This window comes from Oncorhynchus masou, unplaced genomic scaffold (genome assembly GCF_036934945.1).
Source record: "Oncorhynchus masou masou isolate Uvic2021 unplaced genomic scaffold, UVic_Omas_1.1 unplaced_scaffold_1662, whole genome shotgun sequence".
In the NCBI taxonomy this organism is placed as follows: Eukaryota; Metazoa; Chordata; class Actinopteri; order Salmoniformes; family Salmonidae; genus Oncorhynchus; species Oncorhynchus masou.
In genome coordinates, this window is record NW_027006746.1 from 40,982 (window position 1) to 62,500 (window position 21,519).

Consider the following 21,519-nt stretch of genomic DNA (forward strand, 5'->3'; position numbering starts at 1 on the left):
CTGCGAGCCACAGGGCAAGACTGACTCCTGGGAAAGTGAGTGAATGCTGCTCCTAGCACTACAGTGTGCCAATGGAACAGCGGAACCACAAATACAGAACACGGGGCTACCGAACTGAACCAGGACAGGCTGGAGAACCCGGGGTAAATGTTTTTTTTTTTTTAAACTGTCAGGGAAGGAGAAGGGCAACTGCCAGAGCATAGCTTGCTGTCCTGTCCACTCTAGCACAGAGTGGGACGTCCGTACCAAGAAAGAAACGCAGTGACATGTGCTGTGCTGTGTACAGGTATGTGACACGCGCACACACACACACACACACACACACACCCACACATCCACGTACACACACACACCCACAGAGAGGAGGAGTTTGAATCAGTGTCTTGAGGCTACTTGTTCATTGGCTGGCACACTGTGGTGTATTTTCAATTGGCATGAAGGCGGAGCTACTGATTCCTGAGAGGCGTGGCAGGAGATGAGTGGGCGTGGTTTGGAGTGTGGTTGAAAACTAAGTCTTCTTTACGATCAGTAGCTTTAAAATCATGATTAGTTTGTTTTCATCCGCTCTAGGTCATCAGGTCATAGTTCATAGTCTGATGCAGGTCATAGTTCATAGTTTAATGTAGGACATAGTTTGTTTGCAGTTTGTTTTGTGTGGAGCAACTCAAAGGCTTCCATGTTGACAACAAAAACAATAACAACAAAAGAAGCAGAAGGCTCCTCATTGGCTAGTGTCCGTGTTCTCCACCAATGAGAGGCTCTGTAACGGGGGCGGCAACAGCTCCCTCTTATAGGTCTTTGGGGGGAGTTTGGGGAGCTGGGGGGAGGAGTTGGAGTTGTGGCGAGGGGGCACAGGGGGCGCCATGATGGGCAGCGGGAGAGGGCAGAGACTGTTCTGACTAGCGCTGAGGGGGCAGCTCCGTCGGGGGACGCGGGGAGAGGGGGTGCCCGGGGGTGTGCCGGGGGATGAAGGGGAGCTGCCAAAGTCCCAGTGGAAGCGTCCGACAGGGGAGGGTTGAAGGTTCAGGGGGTAGTTGATGAAGATCTCTGGGGGTCTCTGGGGGACGGGTGGAGGGGTGTCTGGCTGGGGGTCCCGGGAGGTGGTGGTGGGGGGCTGGAGAGGGGGCCGTCGCTGGGGCTATTGTAGATCGGGGCGCGGGGCTGGATCCTGGGGAGAGGAGGGGGCAGCCTGGGCGGGATGGCTGGAGGACTGTCAGACCTGGAACTCAACTAGAACACATGGTGGTCACAGTTAGATAAACTAACAAATAAATATATTTCTGAATTAAAACACAAACAGGATCCAAACAGTGATTGTTGACAAGAAGTCAGACTGAGGAGGACATTGTATGCATGTGAGTGTCAGGGTTTCCTCTAGCCGGCTATTAGCCAAAAAATAAATAAGAAAAGCAGACAACAAAAAAAAGATCCTCATTGTGAAATAATGAGCTACTAGTTTTATTTCTCAACTGGTAATTGAAGCGCGCTTCCTATTCGTCATAGGCAGCTAGGCTGGCTTCCTATTCGTCATAGGCAGCTAGGCTGGCTTCCTATTCGTCATAGGCAGCTAGGCTACAGAGTCAATGTGGAGGCGATATACAGGGGTACCGGTACAGAGTCAATGTGGAGGCTATATACAGGGGGTACCGGTACAGAGTCAATGTGGAGACTATATACAGGGGGTACCAGTACAGAGTCAATGTGGAGACTATATACAGGGGGTACCGGTACAGAGTCAATGTGGAGGCTATATACAGGGGGTACCGGTACAGAGTCAATGTGGAGGCTATATACAGGGGGTACCGATACAGAGTCAATGTGGAGACTATATACAGGGGGTACCGGTACAGAGTCAATGTGGAGGCTATATACAGGGGGTACCAGTACAGAGTCAATGTGGAGGCTATATACAGGGGGTACCGGTACAGAGTCAATGTGGAGGCTATATACAGGGGGTACCGGTAAAGAGTCAATGTGGAGGCTATATACAGGGGGTACCGGTACAGAGTCAATGTGGAGGCTATATACAGGGGTACCGATACAGAGTCAATGTGGAGGCTATATACAGGGGTTACCGGTACAGAGTCAATGTGGAGGCTATATACAGGGGGTACCGGTACAGAGTGAATGTGGAGGCTATATACAGGGGGTACCGGTACAGAGTCAATGTGGAGGCTATATGCAGGAGGTACCGGTACAGAGTCAATGTGGAGGCTATAGACAGGGGCACCGGTACAGAGTCAATGTGGAGGCTATATACAGGGGTTACCGATACAGAGTCAACGTGGAGGCTATATACAGGGGGTACCGATACAGAGTCAATGTGGAGGCTATATACAGGGGGTACCGGTACAGAGTCAATGTGGAGGCTATATACAGGGGTTACCGGTACAGAGTCAATGTGGAGGCTATATACAGGGGGTACCGGTACAGAGTCAATGTGGAGGCTATATACAGGGGTTACCGGTACAGAGTCAATGTGGAGGCTATATACAGGGGTACCGATACAGAGTCAATGTGGAGGCTATATACAGGGGGTACCGGTACAGAGTCAATGTGGAGGCTATATACAGGGTGTACCGGTACAGAGTCAATGTGGAGGCTATATACAGGGTGTACCGGTACAGAGTCAATGTGGAGGCTATATACAGGGTGTACCGGTACAGAGTCAATGTGGAGGCTATATACAGGGGGTACCGATACAGAGTCAATGTGGAGACTATATACAGGGTATTACGGTACAGAGTCAATGTGGAGGCTATATACAGGAGGTACGGTACAGAGTCAATGTGGAGGCTATATACAGGAGGTACCGATACAGAGTCAATGTGGAGACTATATACAGGGTATTACGGTACAGAGTCAATGTGGAGGCTATATACAGGAGGTACCGGTACAGAGTCAATGTGGAGGCTATATACAGGGTATTACGGTACAGAGTCAATGTGGAGACTATATACAGGGGTACCGGTACAGAGTCAATGTGGAGGCTATATACAGGGGGTACCGATACAGAGTCAATGTGGAGACTATATACAGGGGTACCGGTACAGAGTCAATGTGGAGGCTATATACAGGGGGTACCGATACAGAGTCAATGTGGAGGCTATATACAGGGGGTACCGGTACAGAGTCAATGTGGAGGCTATATACAGGGGGTACCGATACAGAGTCAATGTGGAGACTATATACAGGGGGTACCGGTACAGAGTCAATGTGGAGGCTTTATATAGGGGGCATTCGTTATTGTTATTATTGTTGCTCTTTTATAATTTTTTTTACTTCAGTTTATTCTGTAAATATTTTTCTAAACTTTTTTTGTGTGATTTTTTTGTGAATTTTTTTGTGTGAATTTTTGTGTGTGAATTTGACCCCTTTTTCACAGTAAGGTTATATACACCTGTTGTATTCGATGCATGTGACAAATCAAATGTGATTGTGATTGAGAGAGGACTCGGGCTATATCAGATTTCCTCTCCTTTCTTCGCACAGGAAAACGTTTGTCCATTTTAAAAACACATTTCATACAATTCTACTACACTTTTTATGACTGGAGGAGAGAATAGCTGAATATATATTTTTTAATACAACAAATGACAAGGTAGCCTTACTCTGCTAACACTGACGAACAGATCAATAAATACGACCGTGCCATATAAAGGCAGGCCTATGAGAAGGTGAAGACACGAAGGGAATACGACATCCTTCTAAACCTGGAGGAGGAAATTATTTGTTATAAAACAAAGTGTCACGGAGCCGATGATAAAGACAGTGACTCTGTACACTCCCCCTCCGAGGGAGATGGCCGCTGTTCCCCACTGGTGACTCTGTACACTCCCCCTCCGAGGGAGATGGCCGCTGTTCCCCACTGGTGACTCTGTACACTCCCCCTCCGAGGGAGATGGCCGCTGTTCCCCCACTGGTGACTCTGTACACTCCCCTCCGAGGGAGATGGCCGCTGTTCCCCCACTGGTGACTCTGTACACTCCCCCTCCGAGGGAGATGGCCGCTGTTCCCCACTGGTGACTCTGTACACTCCCCCTCCGAGGGAGATGGCCGCTGTTCCCCACTGGTGACTCTGTACACTCCCCCTCCGAGGGAGATGGCCGCTGTTCCCCACTGGTGACTCTGTACACTCCCCCTCCGAGGAGATGGCCGCTGTTCCCCACTGGTGACTCTGTACACCCCCTCCGAGGGAGATGGCCGCTGTTCCCCACTGGTGACTCTGTACACTCCCCTCCGAGGGAGATGGCCGCTGTTCCCCACTGGTGACTCTGTACACTCCCCCTCCGAGGAGATGGCGCTGTTCCCCACTGGTGACTCTGTACACTCCCCTCCGAGGGAGATGGCCAATGTTCCCCACTGGTGCCAATGAGACTTTTCACTCAATTAAGAAAAGCATTTTGAAAACTAAAAAAGACAGTTCTCTTTACAACAATAGCTATTTGTTTTTCCACGATTGTATTTTTTATATTGCGATATGCCTGGCAGGGTCTCTCTGCTTTTCACTGACAGTCGCAACTCAACCATCATCTATTTGGTCATTCGCTGCCCAAATTGTGGGCCCTTCTTGGGCTCCCGAGTGGCGCAGCGGTCTAAGGCACTGCATGTCAGTGCTAGAGGCGTCACTACAGACCCTGGTTCGATTCCAAACTTTTTTCTTGTGGCCAAATCATGCTTTCTGGTATAGTAGTCTATTTTGAATGATTTTATTTATTTCTGTACAGACAAGAGTAAGCCAATTAGGCTGTATCATTATGGAAATGTTAATATGTACTTTAGGGGAAATTGCTCATCGGAATTCAGTAAGAATGACGCACGTCGTTGCCTCCGAGTTCCACGTTCTGGTAAGATAAAACGACCACAATGTAAAATGTGATTTCTGTCATTCTGAGCCCTGTGTGGATGAACGCTCTAATTTAGGTTAAGCAACCACTGCATACACGGGTCTGGTACATTTCTTAAATGTTTGGTAAATTAAAATTCTGACGTTCAAATGTCCCGTGCCATATTTTCTTAACAGAAACCGTGGTGTGTGTGTGTATTTTAACCTTGGTCTCAGAGTAAGCATCCTTCCTCCGCGGGGGAAGTGGAGGGGGTTTGAGTAAGTCCTCTCCTAGCTGGTGAAGGCTTCCACACGATACTGACTGGACCTCTACACATAGCAGGGTACAAGAGATCAATCAATCAAATGTATTGATAAAGCCCTTTTAACACCAGCAGGGGGGGGGGGACTCGACACAGCAGGGGGGACTCGACACAGCAGGGGGGACTCGACACAGCAGGGGGGCTCGACACAGCAGGGGGGGGGGGGCTCGACACAGCAGGGGGGGCTCGACACAGCAGGGGGGGCTCGACACAGTAGGGGGGCTCGACACAGCAGGGGGCTCGACACAGCAGGGGGGCTCGACACAGCAGGGGGGACTCGACACAGCAGGGGGGACTCGACACAGCAGGGGGGGGACTCGACACAGCAGGGGGACTCGACACAGCAGGGGGGACTCGACACAGCAGGGGGAGGGGGGACTCGACACAGCAGGGGGGGGGGGGCTCGACACAGCAGGGGAGGGGGGACTCGTAACACTCACTTGAGGGTGGGAGGAGTACATTAGCGAATATGGAGTTTCCACCTGTAAAATGAAGACAGATGTTGAAATATATCGGTTCTACCAATATCACCAGCGATAAGTGTGTGTCTATGTGTGTATCTATGTGTGCCTGTCTCTATGTGCCCCAGCCTCACCGTAGGAGTTGCAGAGGTCTTGCTCCATGAAGACAGAGATGAGGTCTGAGGTGGCAGACTGTGGGGGGGTGGGGGTGTTGGGTGAGGTGGGGACCGAGGCTACGGAAGAGGTCTCATGCTCTGTCTCAGCGATGCTCCTGAAGGTGATCTTGTGCGGGGGCTCTCTCTCCAGGGGTACGGGGTGGCCCTTCAGGGTCCCTGATGTAGAGGTGCGCACCGGCCGGATCCCCGGGGACTTCAGGGGTACAGGGTCTTCCTGGGCTGGGGGGGGGTAAAAGAGGAGGGTTGAGGACCTGGTAACTGTTAAGCACTTTGTTAAAAAAGACAGATGAATTTATGAAAAATTATTATCTGCACAGGGACTGGAGTGAATTCAGGAAGTCATCTAAAATTCCAATTTAAAAATGTTTCTCGTCGCTTTTCATCTTCCTGCTCCATTTTTTTTTACTGATATAGAACTGATCATCACCCTGACGGACGATACAGATAAATTAATCTTACGAATCGTGGCGGCTGCTTGCAGTTGCGAGGCTCAATCTCCTGAGACTTGTTGAACAGATAGTCAGAGAACTCCTTCTCACCCAGACTGCCCATCGGGTTCAGGTTCTCAAAAAACCTCTAGGACGAGAAAAAAACAAAAACACAAGACACAATGCAGGCCATCAGATGAATAATACTCCTTAAGAGTGGATCATGGCAAGGAGAACACTGTCATTCTGGTGCAGAAGAGGAAGAGGCCGAGATAAAAAAAGGAGGGAGGGAGAGGAAGAGGAGGGGAAGAGAGAGTGAGAGGAGGGGAAGAAAGAGGGGGAGGAGGGGAAGGGAGAGTGAGAGGAGGGGAAGAAAGAGGGGAGGAGGGGAAGAGGAGGGGAAGAGAGAGGGAGAGGAGGGGAAGAGAGAGGGAGAGGAGGGGAAGAGGAGGGGAAGAGAGAGGAGAGGAGGGGAAGAGAGAGGGAGAGGAGGGGAAGAGAGAGAGGGAGAGGAGGGGAAAGAGAGGGAGAGGAGGGGAAGAGAGATGGAGAGGAGGGGAAGAGAGAGAAAGAGGGGAGATGGAGGGGAAGAAAGATGGAGAGGGGAAGAAAGAGGGAGAGGAGGGGAAGAAAGAGGGAGAGGAGAGGAAGAAAGAGGGAGAAGAGGGGAAGGGAAGAAATATGGAGAAGAGGGATGGAGAAGAAAGATGGAGAAGATGGGAAGAGAGATGGAGAGGAGGGGAAGAGAGAGGGAGAGGAGGGGAAGAGAGGGAGAGGAGGGGAGAGAGAGGGAGAGGAGGGAAGAGAGAGGGAGAGGAGGGGAAGAGAGAGGGAGAGGAGGGGAAGAGAGAGGGAGAAGAGGGGAAGAAAGAGGGAGAGGGGAAGAAAGAGGGAGAAGAGGGGAAGAAAGAGGGAGAAGAGGGGAAGAAAGAGAGAGAGGGAGAGATGGAGAGGAGGGGAAGAAATATGGAGAAGAGGGATGGAGAAGAAAGATGGAGAAGATGGGAAGAGAGATGGAGAGGAGGGGAAGAGGTGGAGAGGAGGGGAAGAGAGGGAGAGGAGGGGAAGAGAGAGGGAGAGGAGGGGAAGAGAGAGGGAGAGGAGGGGAAGAGAGAGGGAGAGGAGGGGAAGAGAGAGGGAGAGGAGGGGAAGAGAGAGGGAGAGGAGGGAAGAGAGAGGGAGAGGAGGGGAAGAGAGAGGGAGAAGAGGGGAAGAAGAGGGAGAAGAGGGGAAGAAAGAGGGAGAGGGGAAGAAGAGGGAGAAGAGGGGAAGAAGAGGGAGAAGAGGGGAAGAAAGAGAGAGGGAGAGATGGAGAGGAGGGAAGAAATATGGAGAAGAGGGATGGAGAAGAAAGATGGAGAAGATGGGAAGAGAGATGGAGAGGAGGGGAAGAGGTGGAGAGGAGAGGAAGAGGTGGAGAGGAGAGAGGTGGAGAGGAGGGGAAGAAAGAGAGAGGGAGAGATGGAGAGGAGGGGAAGAGAGATGGAGAGGAGGGAAGAGAGGGAGAGGAGGGGAAGAAAGAGGGAGAAGAGGGGAAGAAAGAGGGAGAGGGGAAGAAAGAGGGAGAGGAGGGGAAGAAAGAGGGAGAGGAGGGGAAGAAAGAGGGGAGAGGAGGGGAAGAAAGAGGGAGAAGAGGGGAAGAAAGAGGGAGAAGGGGAAGAAGAGGGAGAAGAGGGATGGAGAAGAAAGATGGAGAAGATGGGAAGAGAGATGGAGAGGAGGGGAAGAGGTGGAGAGGAGAGGAAGAGGTGGAGAGGAAGAGAGGTGGAGAGGAGGGGAAGAGAGATGGAGAGGAGGGGAAGAAAGAGAGAGGGAGAGATGGAGAGGAGGGGAAGAGAGATGGAGAGGAGGGGAAGAGAGAGGGAGAGGAGGGGAAGAGAGATGGAGAGGAGGGGAAGAGAGATGGAGAGGAGGGGAAGAGAGAGAGAGAGGGAGAGATGGAGAGGAGGGGAAGAGAGATGGAGAGGAGGGGGAGAGAGGTGGAGAGGAGGGGAAGAGAGATGGAGAGGAGGGGAAGAGAGGTGGAGAGGAGGGGAAGAGAGATGGAGAGGGAGAGGAAGAGAGATGGAGAGGAGGGGAAGAGAGATGGAGAGGAGGGGAAGAGAGAGAGAGAGGGGAAGAAAGAGGGAGAGGGAGAGGAGGGGAAGAGAGGTGGAGAGGAGGGGAAGAGAGATGGAGGAGGGGAAGAGGTGGAGAGGAGGGAAGAGATGGAGGAGGAGGGGAAGAGGTGGAGAGGAGGGGAAGAGGTGGAGAGGAGGGGGGGGAAGAGATGAGAGGAGGGGAAGAGAGATTGAGAGGGGAAGAAAGAGGGAGAGGGGAAGAAAGAGGGAGAGGGAGAGGAGGGGAGAGAGGTGGAGAGGAGGGGAAGAGGTGGAGAGGAGGGGAAGAGAGATGGAGGAGGGAAGAGGTGGAGAGGAGGGGAAGAGAGATGGAGGGGGGGGAAGAGATGGAGAGGAGGGGAAGAGAGGTGGAGAGGAGGGGAAGAGGTGGAGAGGAGGGGAGAGAGATGGAGGAGGGGAAAGAGATGGAGGAGGGAAGAGGTGGAGAGGAGGGGAAGAGAGATGGAGGAGGGGAAGAGAGATGGAGAGGAGGGAAGAGGTGGAGAGGAGGGAAGAGAGAGATGGAGGAGGGGAAGAGAGATGGAGGAGGGGAAGAGAGATGGAGGAGGGGAAGAGAGATGGAGAGGAGGGGAAGAGAGATGGAGAGGAGGGGGAGAGGTGGAGAGGAGGGGAAGAGAGGTGGAGAGGAGGGGAAGAGAGAGGGAGAGGAGGGGAAGAGAGAGGGAGAGGAGGGGAAGAGAGGGAGAGGAGGGGAAGAGAGAGGGAGAGGAGGAAGAGAGAGGGAGAGGAGGGGAAGAGAGAGGGAGAAGAGGGGAAGAAAGAGGGAGAAGAGGGGAAGAAAGAGGGAGAGGGGAAGAAAGAGGGAGAAGAGGGGAAGAAAGAGGGAGAAGAGGGGAAGAAAGAGAGAGAGGGAGAGATGGAGAGGAGGGGAAGAAATATGGAGAAGAGGGATGGAGAAGAAAGATGGAGAAGATGGGAAGAGAGATGGAGAGGAGGGGAAGAGGTGGAGAGGAGAGGAAGAGGTGGAGAGGAAGAGAGGTGGAGAGGAGGGGAAGAAAGAGAGAGGGAGAGATGGAGAGGAGGGGAAGAGAGATGGAGAGGAGGGGAAGAGAGAGGGAGAGGAGGGGAAGAAAGAGGGAGAAGAGGGGAAGAAAGAGGGAGAGGGGAAGAAAGAGGGAGAGGAGGGGAAGAAAGAGGGAGAGGAGGGGAAGAAAGAGGGAGAGGAGGGGAAGAAAGAGGGAGAAGAGGGGAAGAAAGAGGGAGAAGAGGGGAAGAAAGAGGGAGAAGAGGGATGGAGAAGAAAGATGGAGAAGATGGGAAGAGAGATGGAGAGGAGGGGAAGAGGTGGAGAGGAGAGGAAGAGGTGGAGAGGAAGAGAGGTGGAGAGGAGGGGAAGAGAGATGGAGAGGAGGGGGAAGAAAGAGAGAGGGGAGATGGAGAGGAGGGGAAGAGATGGAGAGGAGGGGAAGAGAGAGGAGAGGAGGGGAAGAGAGATGGAGAGGAGGGGAAGAGAGATGGAGAGGAGGGGAAGAGAGAGAGAGAGGGAGAGATGGAGAGGAGGGAAGAGAGATGGAGAGGAGGGGGAGAGAGGTGGAGAGGAGGGAAGAGAGATGGAGAGGAGGGAAGAGAGGTGGAGAGGAGGGGAAGAGAGATGGAGAGGGAGAGGAAGAGAGATGGAGAGGAGGGGGAAGAGAGATGGAGAGGAGGGGAAGAGAGAGAGAGAGGGAAGAAAGAGGGAGAGGGAGAGGAGGGGAAGAGGTGGAGAGGAGGGGAAGAGAGATGGAGGAGGGGAAGAGGTGGAGAGGAGGGGAAGAGAGATGGAGGAGGGGAAGAGGTGGAGAGGAGGGGAAGAGGTGGAGAGGAGGGGAAGAGATGAGAGGAGGGGAAGAGAGATTGAGAGGGGAAGAAAGAGGGAGAGGGGAAGAAAGAGGGAGAGGGAGAGGAGGGGAAGAGAGGTGGAGAGGAGGGGAAGAGGTGGAGAGGAGGGGAAGAGAGATGGAGGAGGGGAAGAGGTGGAGAGGAGGGGAAGAGAGATGGAGGAGGGAAGAGAGATGGAGAGGAGGGGAAGAGAGGTGGAGAGGAGGGGAAGAGGTGGAGAGGAGGGGAAGAGAGATGGAGGAGGGGAAGAGAGATGGAGAGGAGGGGAAGAGGTGGAGAGGAGGGGAAGAGAGATGGAGGAGGGGAAGAGAGATGGAGAGGAGGGGAAGAGGTGGAGAGGAGGGGAAGAGAGATGGAGGAGGGGAAGAGAGATGGAGGAGGGGAAGAGAGATGGAGGAGGGGAAGAGAGATGGAGAGGAGGGGAAGAGAGATGGAGAGGAGGGGGAGAGGTGGAGAGGAGGGGAAGAGAGGTGGAGAGGAGGGGAAGAGAGATGGAGAGATGGAGAAGAGAGATGGAGAGGAGGGGAAGAGAGGTGGAGAGGAGGGGAAGAGAGATGGAGAGGAGGGGAAGAGAGGTGGAGAGGAGGGGAAGAGAGATGGAGAGGAGGGGAAGAGAGGTGGAGAGGAGGGGAAGAGAGGTGGAGAGGAGGGGAAAGAGATGGAGAGGGAGAGGAAGAGAGATGGAGAGGAGGGGAAGAGAGATGGAGAGGAGGGAAGAGAGATGGAGAGGAGGGGAAGAGAGATGGAGGAGGGAAGAGGTGGAGAGGAGGGGAAGAGGTGGAGAGGAGGGGAAGAGATGAGAGGAGGGGAAGAAAGAGGGAGAGGGAAGAAAGAGGGAGAGGGAGAGGGGGAAGAGAGGTGGAGAGGAGGGGGAGAGGTGGAGAGGAGGGGAAGAGAGATGGAGGAGGGGAAGAGAGGTGGAGAGGAGGGGAAGAGGTAGAGAGGAGGGGAAGAGATGAGAGGAGGGGAAGAGAGATTGAGAGGGGAAGAAAGAGGGAGAGGGGAAGAAAGGGGGGGGAAGAGAGGTGGAGGAGGGAAGAGAGATGGAGGAGGGGAAGAGATGGAGAGGAGGGGAAGAGAGATGGAGAGGTGGAGAGGAGGGGAAGAGAGGTGGAGAGGAGGGGAAGAGAGATGGAGAGGAGGGGAAGAGAGATGGAGAGGAGGGGAAGAGAGGTGGAGAGGGAGAGGAAGTAAATAGTGGTTTATGAATACACTGACAGACTGATTGGCCTACCTTGATGTCCTGATGGACCTTGAGACAGTAAGGCTGTTTTGATTGGCCTACCTTGATGTCCTGCTGGACCTTGAGACAGTAAGGCTGGTTTTGATTGGCCTACCTTGATGTCCTGCTGGACCTTGAGACAGTAAGGCTGGTTTTGATTGGCCTACCTTGATGTCCTGCTGCACCTTGAGACAGTACGGCTGGTTCTGGTACTGCTGGATCTCTCCTGTGATTTCGGCTACTTTCCTCCTCTTACTGAAGTTGATCAGCTCTTTGCCGTGTCTCTTCAGGAAGTCGGGGTTCCCCTCCTCTGTCTTCAGGATGTTGGTCAGGTAGATACCTGGGGACAGGGAGGAGAGCGACATGGTCAGAGTAGTCCAAGCTAAATACATCACTCAGTCAACCTAATACATCCAATGGCTCAGTGGGGTGTCGCACGACGCTAGCACCAACAGGGTTGAGGGGCTCGCATTCCCACATATATACTGAATCGATGTGTCACAGTTTGCTCCAGTTTCAACTGTTCTACCTTATTATTATTTGACCATGCTGGTCATTTATGAACATTTGAACATCTTGGCCATGTTCTGTTATAATCTCCACCCGGCACAGCCGGTAGAGGACTGGCCACCCCACATATGCTCTCTCTAATTCTCTTTCTTTCTCTCTCTCGGAGGACCTGAGCCCTAGGACCATGCCCCAGGACTACCTGACATGATGACTCCTTGCTGTCCCCAGTCCACCTGGCCGTGCTGCTGCTCCAGTTTCAACTGTTCTGCCTTATTATTATTCGACCTTGCTGGTCATTTATGAACATTTGAACATCTTGGCCATGTTCTGTTATAATCTCTACCTGGCACAGCCAGAAGAGGACTGGCCACCCCACATAGCCTGGTTCCTCTCTAGGTTTATAATCTCCACCCGGCACAGCCAGAAGAGGACTGGCCACCCCACATAGCCTGGTTGCTCTCTGGGTTTCTTCCTAGGTTTTGGCCTTTCTAGGGAGTTTTTCCTAACCACCGTGCTTCTACACCTGCATTGCTTGCTGTTTGGGGTTTTAGGCTGGGTTTCTTTTATAACACTTTGAGATATCAGCTGATGTACGAAGGGCTATATAAATAAATTTGATTTGATTTGAATGTCGAAAGTTCTGTAAGTTTGCTTTCGATAAAAGCGTCTGTTAAATTTTTTAAAAAAGACAATAAAAACACTCGGTTCTATCGGTGTTACCAAAGAAAGGCACGCAGGGAGGGTTAATGGACTTCAGCTTGGCCAGGTACTTCTTGAAATGGTCCTGGCTCAGTTCCACTGCTTCCTCGAGGATCCTCTTCTTCCTCTCGGGGACCGCCTGAAAGACGAGAACAACACGGACATCTCCCCATTAACTTGCTGCGCCGTAAAAGCATAGAAATAGCGCACATAGAACAGATCTGCCACTTATCAGACTTGTTTTCGATGCGAACGACAGATCTATAAATAACATTTCTATGTGAATTTCGTTGGGTCGCCCCCACAAAGTGCCCAACAAGTAATATAACAATAGTAATATACCATTTAGCAAATGCTTTTATCCAAAGCGACTGACAGTCAAAGCTGACACACATTTGAAGTCTGGGTGGCCTCAGCGGGAATTGAACCCATAGCCCTTGGCGTTGCAAGCGCCTTAGACCACTGCGCCACTCGCGATGCCTACTTTTTATACATTGTAGCAAATACATTTGTTTTTTGATACTTAAATATATTTAAAACCAAATACTTTTAGACTATTAAAAAGGTGTCTTTACTTTTACTCAAATATGACAATTGGGTACTTTTCCCCCACCACTGCTGATAAGAGCAATGATGCTCATATATATATATACACCCACAGAACACAACTGTGAAGAGTTATATGTTATGATATGTTATTTGTTATGAGTTTTATATATATAGCAATGATGCTCATATATATATATATATATATATGAGCATCATTGCTATATATATAAAACTCATAACAAATAACATATCATAACATATAACTCTTCACAGTTGTGTTCTGTGGGTGTATATATATATATGAGCATCATTGCTATATATATAAAACTCATAACAAATAACATATCATAACATATAACTCTACACAGTTGTGTTCTGTGGGTGTCACAGAGTAGACTGATACCCCATTTCATTGCTCCACATTACAACACTCCAACCATGTTTAATATCATCTAGTCTATGTCACGATTCCTTCGATTGTAACCTTCTGCGTCCCTTTCAAAGAGAGACTTTAATTTTGAAGGCCAACCGCAAATTCCACTTTTGTGGCTAATCCATATTGTGGCTAGCTTCACAACACATAACCCGGTCCGGTCGAGCCTCACTAGCCAGAGGAAGTTAAGTGGCTAGCTAGCTAGTTATTTTTATGAACAGAAGTTCAACAATAGTGGCTACCTAGCTAATACTTACTTACATGGATTCCTAAATCATTACTAAGAATAATGAAAATTACTGCAGTTTCATTATTTTCAGGCTGGATGCATTGGTGCTAGCTAGCTACCAAGCTAAAGCTAGCTAGATACCAAACGAAACCTAGTTAGCTACCAAGCTAAAGCTAGTTAGCTACCAAGCTAAAGCAAGCTACCAAGCTAAAGCTAGTTTGCTGCCGCAGAAGTTGCTAATAACATCTGTATCAAAGATATTTGCAAACATTTTTAATCCTGCTCGTTTGATCCTGATCTTATTTCAAATGCTCACACACAGACCTTTCCCCCATTCGGTCTAACAAATAATGCCTCATTACCAACGTGTTATTGTGAACACGTCGTTTGTGGCCGGTGTTTGCTTGTTTGCAGTCTTTTATTTTTTGTACAGTTTTGACAGTGCGACTGATCGTCGTGGAGGAGCTAAAAATAAAATGGTGTTTTTTTGGCATATTTGACACGTGACGTCTTTTGACGTGAATCGTTTTTTTTTTGACAGGAAAAGACCCAAACGGCGTTCCATAGTGAAGGTGTTGCGCTCACCTCAAAGGTGTGATCGAGCCGGTAGACAGGGACAGAGTTGATGGCGGAGACCACCTCCAGAACGCCGTTGAAATTGTTGAGCTCCTGAAACACCTGGAGGATCTCAATGACCCGGGTGAACACTGCTACCCTCTCATCCAGGTTCTCTGCTTCCACAATACACCTGACAGAGAGAGACAGAGACAGAGAGAGAGAGAGAGAGAGAGAGGATATCAGTATTACAGTTACTGACTGAGTTCACAGCAGGGAGATGTTCAGTAGGGCACACAGTAGGAAAATAATTATTATCGGACGAGTTCATGTTCGACTCGGTTTCATAACATATTCCACCTACTACTACCACCACCACCACCACTACTCACTTCTCAAACCACAGTGTGAGGTTGGTGGTGTGGCGGATCATTCTCAGTAGGTTGGGAGAGTTATTCTCCTTGTCCTCTTTGGTCCAGACACTCCCCACCAGCTCAGATGGCCTCACAGCCCTGGGGAGAGAATGGAGGCAGCAACACACTTCAATAAGACAGTAACACACTTCAATAAGACAGTAACACACTTCAATAAGACAGTAACAAACTCCCCACCAGCTCAGATGGCCTCACAGCCCTGGGGAGAGAATGGAGGCAGCAACACACTTCAATAAGACAGTAACACACTTCAATAAGACAGTAACAAACTCCCCCACCAGCTCAGATGGCCTCACAGCCCTGGGGAGAGAATGGAGGCAGCAACACACTTCAATAAGACAGTAACACACTTCAATAAGACAGTAACACACTTCAATAAGACAGTAACAAACTCCCCCACCAGCTCAGATGGCCTCACAGCCCTGGGGAGAGAATGGAGGCAGCAACACACTTCAATAAGACAGTAACACACTTCAATAAGACAGTAACAAACTCCCCCACCAGCTCAGATGGCCTCACAGCCCTGGGGAGAGAATGGAGGCAGCAACACACTTCAATAAGACAGTAACACACTTCAATAAGACAGTAACACACTTCAATAAGACAGTAACAAACTCCCCCACCAGCTCAGATGGCCTCACAGCCCTGGGGAGAGAATGGAGGCAGCAACACACTTCAATAAGACAGTAACACACTTCAATAAGACAGTAACACACTTCAATAAGACAGTAACACACTTCAATAAGACAGTAACACACTTCAATAAGACAGTAACACACTTCAATAAGACAGTAACACACTCCCCCACCAGCTCAGATGGCCTCACAGCCCTGGGGAGAGAATGGAGGCAGTAACACTCCCCCACCAGAAGGGGGCAGCAACACATTGCGCAGCACGTCTCTTAAGAGGAGAAGTTGTGAAAGGCTGTTTTTACGATCCATAGTCCCTCTGTTCAACATATTACATTGAAACAACACATTTCCACAGTCCTATGGACAACACATGGTCTGCTAGCTTCCATTGGCTGGCAGGTTAAACCATGTTTGGTCAGATCAGTGAATGACGTGTCACTGATCACCATAGTAACAGCAGGTGTCGGCCTAACCTGTATAGCTCTGACTCCAACAGGGTGAGCTGGCGGGCGATCTCTATGGGGTGAAGGGTCATGAGGTCAAAGGTGTCCATCTGACCCAGGCGGCTGATGTGCCACTCGATGGGCGGGGGCGGGCTCTCGAAGGTGATGTTGTGACTGACCCCGTTGGACTGAGTCTGCATCTTCCTCTTGATGATCTTGTTGATGGACTCCACCCACTTCCTCATCGACTTGCCTGAGGAAGGGACACGTGACAAGGACTTGTTTTTTTCTTTTCTATCATTCATGACAATTAAGCCGAATTAAAACTTCACTAAAAGTAAAACATGACCGTTGTCCAGTCCCTATCTAATCACCGTCAGAGGCTAAGAAGTAAAAGTGTGAGACTCTCTAACACCTTAATGTTTTATTGTGACAGTTCTGGTGGACACCAACCAATGCATTCCTTATGCATAGCAACTTAACTTAAAACTTGATAACATTTTCTGCACAATAACATAAGTGACTAGTAAATAATGAACGTAGCGAACAAAATGTGTCCCTGTGAGTGAACATATTTTGTATTGTAGTAAGAAATACTGTAGTAGTATTGAGGTAGTGCTGCAGTGGTATTGCGGTAGAAGTATTGAGGTAGTATTATTGAGGTAGTCCTGTAGTAGTATTGCGGTAGAAGTATTGTGGTAGTAGTATTGAGGTAGTCCTGTAGTAGTATTGAGGTAGTACTGTAATGGTACTGTAGTATCGGGGTAGTACTGTAGTGGTATTGTAGTAGTATTGAGGTAGTAGTGGTACTGTAGTATTGAGGTAGTACTGTAGTATTGAGTTAGTACTGTAATATTGAGGTAGTACTGTAGTATTGAGGTGGTACAGTAGTAGTATTGGGTTAGTACTATGGTGGTACTGTAGTAGTATTGAGGTAGTACTGTAGTGGTATTGTACTAGTATTGAGGTAGTACTGTAGTGGTATTGTAATAGTACTGAGGTAGTGGTACTGTAGTATTGAGGTAGTACTGTAGTGGTATTGTAAAGGTACTGTAGTAGTACTGTTGTAGTATTGAGGTAGTACTGTAGTGGTATTGTAGTATTGAGGTAGTGCTGTAGTGGTATTGTAGTGGTACTGTAGTAGTATTGAGGTAGTACTGTAGTGGTATTGTAGTAGTATTGAGGTAGTACTGTAGTATTGAGGTAGTACTGTAGTGGTATTGTAATGGTACTGTAGTAGTACTGTAGTAGTATTGAGGTAGTACTGTAGTGGTATTGTAATGGTACTGTAGTAGTACTGTAGTAGTATTGAGGTAGTACTGTAGTGGTATTGTAATGGTACTGTAGTAGTATTGAGGTAGTACTGTAGTGGTATTGTAATGGTACTGTAATAGTACTGTAGTAGTATTGAGGTAGTAGTGTAGTGGTACTGTAGTATTGAGGTAGTAGTGTAGTGGTATTGTAATAGTATTTTAACGGTACTGTAGTAGTACTGTAGTATTGAGGTAGTACCGTAGTGGTATTGCAATGGTAGTGTAGTAGTACTGTAGTGGTATTGTAGTAGTACTGAGGTAGTACTGCAATGGTATTGTAATGCTACTGTAGTATCAGGGTAGTACTGTAGTATTGAGGTAGTACTGTAGTATTGAGGTAGTACTGTTGTGGTATTGTAATGGTACTGTAGTATTGAGGTAGTAGTGTAGTATTGAGGTAGTACTGTAGTATTGAGGTAGTACTGTTGTGGTATTGTAATGGTACTGTAGTATTGAGGTAGTAGTGTAGTATTGAGGTAGTAGTGTAGTATTGAGGTAGTAGTGTAGTACTGTAGTATTGAGGTAGTACCTCGTAGCTGTATAATGCTGCTGATGTACTCCTCCAGTCTGCCTCGTAGCTCAGGGTCGTTCTCAAAGTCATAGAAATGATGTTCCACCCACTGACGGAAAACATTCAGGACCCTGAGAGAGAGACACAGGAATGATCAGTCAAATTCATTTATAAAGCACTTTTTAGATCAATAGTTATCACTGTGATTAAAACAAAAATACTATTTTGAGAGATGCCACAGTAGAAAGTGGTAAGATTCGGGCCACAGGAATGGTGATGATGGACCGCCCCCATCAAGGAGGGATCGATGAGTCTGAGTGGACAGCGGGAGGGTGAGAAGGAGTCTTGATTGGACAGCGGGAGGGTGAGAAGGAGTCTTGATTGGACAGCGGGAGGGTGAGAAGGAGTCTTGATTGGACAGCGGGAGGGTGAGAAGGAGTCTTGATTGGACAGTGGGATGTACTCTGATTGGACAGAACGATGTACTCTGATTGGACAGAGGGATGTACTCTGATTGGACAGAGGGATGTACTCTGATTGGACAGAGGGATGTACTCTGATTGGACAGAGGGATGTACTCTGATTGGACAGAGGGATGTACTCTGATTGGACAGAGGGAAGGAGTCTGATTGGACAGTGGGAAGGAGTCTGATTGGACAGTGGGATGTACTCTGATTGGACAGTGGGAAGGAGTCTGATTGGACAGTGGGAAGGAGTCTGATTGGACAGTGGGAAGGAGACTGATTGGACAGTGGGAAGGAGACTGATTGGACAGTGGGATGTACTCTGATTGGACAGTAGGATGTACTCTGATTGGACAGAGGGATGTACTCTGATTGGACAGTGGGACAGTGGGAAGGAGTTTGATTGGACAGTGGGATGTACTATGATTGGACAGAGGGATGTACTCTGATTGGACAGTGGGAAGGAGTCTGATTGGAGAGTGGGAAGGAGTCTGATTGGACAGTGGGATGTACTCTGATTGGACAGAGGGATGTACTCTGATTGGACAGAGGGATGTACTCTGATTGGACAGAGGGATGTACTCTGATTGGACAGCGGGAAGGAGTCTGATTGGACAGTGGGAAGGAGACTGATTGGACAGTGGGATGTACTCTGATTGGACAGTGGGAAGGAGTCTGATTGGACAGTGGGAAGGAGTCTGATTGGACAGTGGGAAGGAGTCTGATTGGACAGTGGGATGTACTCTGATTGGACAGAGGGATGTACTCTGATTGGACAGTGGGAAGGAGTCTGATTGGACAGTGGGAAGGAGTCTGATTGGAAAGTGGGAAGGAGTCTGATTGGACAGTGGGAAGGAGTCTGATTGGACAGTGGGAAGGAGTCTGATTGGACAGTGGGAAGGAGTCTGATTGGACAGTGGGAAGGAGTCTGATTGGACAGTGGGAAGGAGTCTGATTGGATAGTGGGACAGTGGGAAGGAGTCTGATTGGACAGTGGGACAGTGGGAAGGAGTCTGATTGGACAGTGGTGATTATACCGGAGTTGGACGGGTTGGACGTACTCCCTCCGGAACCTCTGTAGCTCTGCAGCCATTGGCTGATCTCCGTTCCATAGCGCCTGCTTGTCTGCCTCGGTGGGCTCCGGCTCTGGGATCTCAATCCTGAGTGTCAAAAAGAATAATCATTCATTTCAGGCAAAAAAACAACAAAAAATACATATAAAAAAATATATTAAAAACAATCCAAACCACAGAACAGAGAACACAGACAACCAAAGCTTTATACAGGTGACATCAGATCTGAAGGACAAAACAGAACGAGCAGACATTTAATTTAAATTTTATTTCACCTTTATTTATAACTTCGAAAGTCAGTTAAGAACAAATTCTTATTTACAATCATGGCCTACACCGGCCAAACCCGGACGATGCTGGGCCAATTGGGACTCCAAATCACAGCCAGCTGTGATACAGCCTGGATTCGAACCAGGGTGTCTGTAGTGATGCTTCTTGCACTGAGATGCAGTGCCTTAGACCACTGTGCCACTCGGGAGCCCAGACATCACAGCATATTACCATCAACAGGTTAGGAGCCCGGATACAGTCATAGGTTGAGTGACAAATGGCACCCTATATAGGGCTCTACTTTAGACCAGGGGTCCCACGGGGCTCTACTTTAGACCAGGGGTCCCACGGGGCTCTACTTTAGACCAGGGGTCCCACGGGGCTCTACTGTAGACCAGGGGTCCCACGGGGCTCTACTTTAGACCAAGGGTCCCACGGGGCTCTACTTTAGACCAGGGGTCCCACGGGGCTCTACTAGACCTACTTTAGACCAGGCGTCCCACGGGGCTCTACTTTAGACCAGGGGTCCCACGGGGCTCTACTTTAGACCAGGGGTCCCACGGGGCTCTACTTTAGACCAGGGGTCCCACGGGGCTCTACTTTAGACCAGGGGTCCCACGGGGCTCTACTTTAGACCAGGGGTCCCACGGGGCTCTCCTTTAGACCAGGGTCCCACGGGGCTCTCCTTTAGACCAGGGGTCCCACGGGGCTCTACTTTAGACCAGGGGTCCCACGGGGCTCTACTTTAGACCAGGGGACCCACGGGGCTCTACTTTAGACCAGGGGTCCCACGGGGCTCTCCTTTAGACCAGGGGTCCCACGGGGCTCTCCTTTAGACCAGGGGTCCCACGGGGCTCTCCTTTAGACCAGGGGTCCCACGGGGCTCTCCTTTAGACCAGGGGTCCCACGGGCCCCACGGGGCTCTCCTTTAGACCAGGGGTCCCACGGGGCTCTCCTTTAGACCAGGGGTCCCACGGGGCTCTACTTTAGACCAGGGGTCCCACGGGGCTCTACTTTAGACCAGGCGTCCCACGGGGCTCTCCTTTAGACCAGGGGTCCCACGGGGCTCTCCTTTAGACCAGGGGTCCCACGGGGCTCTACTTTAGACCAGGGGTCCCACGGGGCTCTACTTTAGACCAGGGGTCCCACGGGGCTCTACTTTAGACCAGGGGTCCCACGGGGCTCTACTTTAGACCAGGGGTCCCACGGGGCTCTCCTTTAGACCAGGGGTCCCACGGGGCTCTACTTTAGACCAGGGGTCCCACGGGGCTCTACTTTAGACCAGGGGTCCCACGGGCTCTCCTTTAGACCAGGGGTCCCACGGGGCTCTACTTTAGACCAGGGGTCCCACGGGGCTCTACTTTAGACCAGGGGTCCCACGGGGCTCTACTTTAGACCAGGGGTCCCACGGGGCTCTCCTTTAGACCAGGGGTCCCACGGGGCTCTACTTTAGACCAGGGGTCCCACAGGGCTCTACTTTAGACCAGGGGTCCCACGGGGCTCTATTTTAGACCAGGGGTCCCACGGGGCTCTATTTTAGACCAGGGGTCCCACGGAGCTCTACTTTAGACCAGGGGTCCCACGGGGCTCTACTTTAGACCAGGGGTCCCACGGGGCTCTACTTTAGACCAGGGGTCCCACGGGGCTCTATTTTAGACCAGGGGTCCCACGGGGCTCTATTTTAGACCAGGGGTCCCACGGGGCTCTCCTTCAGACCAGGGGTCCATACTTCTGATATTGATTACTGAATAGTTGGGAAAGAGCTGGGAAGAAAGTCATTTCACTGTACTTGTGCGTGTGACAATAAAACCTAAACCTGCACAAACACAACACACTGGTAAGCAGGTCCGACCTACCTGTCTATCAGGAGGCCGAGGAGCTCGTGGGGCTTGCAGAAGGACCGGTAGGTGGTCAAAAAAGTGCGCACAAAGTTTGGATCTAAAAGGACGGCAGAAACATGTATTGAATCATAACACATCAAAAATTATTTGTATTTGTAATAACATCAAATTGATCAGAAATACAGTGTAG

The 21,519-nt window shown here is 50.1% G+C and overlaps 1 pseudogene; it reads right to left on the minus strand.

The window, feature by feature from the left end:
* Positions 1 to 599: 599 nt before the first annotated feature.
* The window catches only part of LOC135531819 (son of sevenless homolog 2-like), a 76,904-nt pseudogene continuing 55,984 nt past the window's right edge, over positions 600 to 21,519 (minus strand).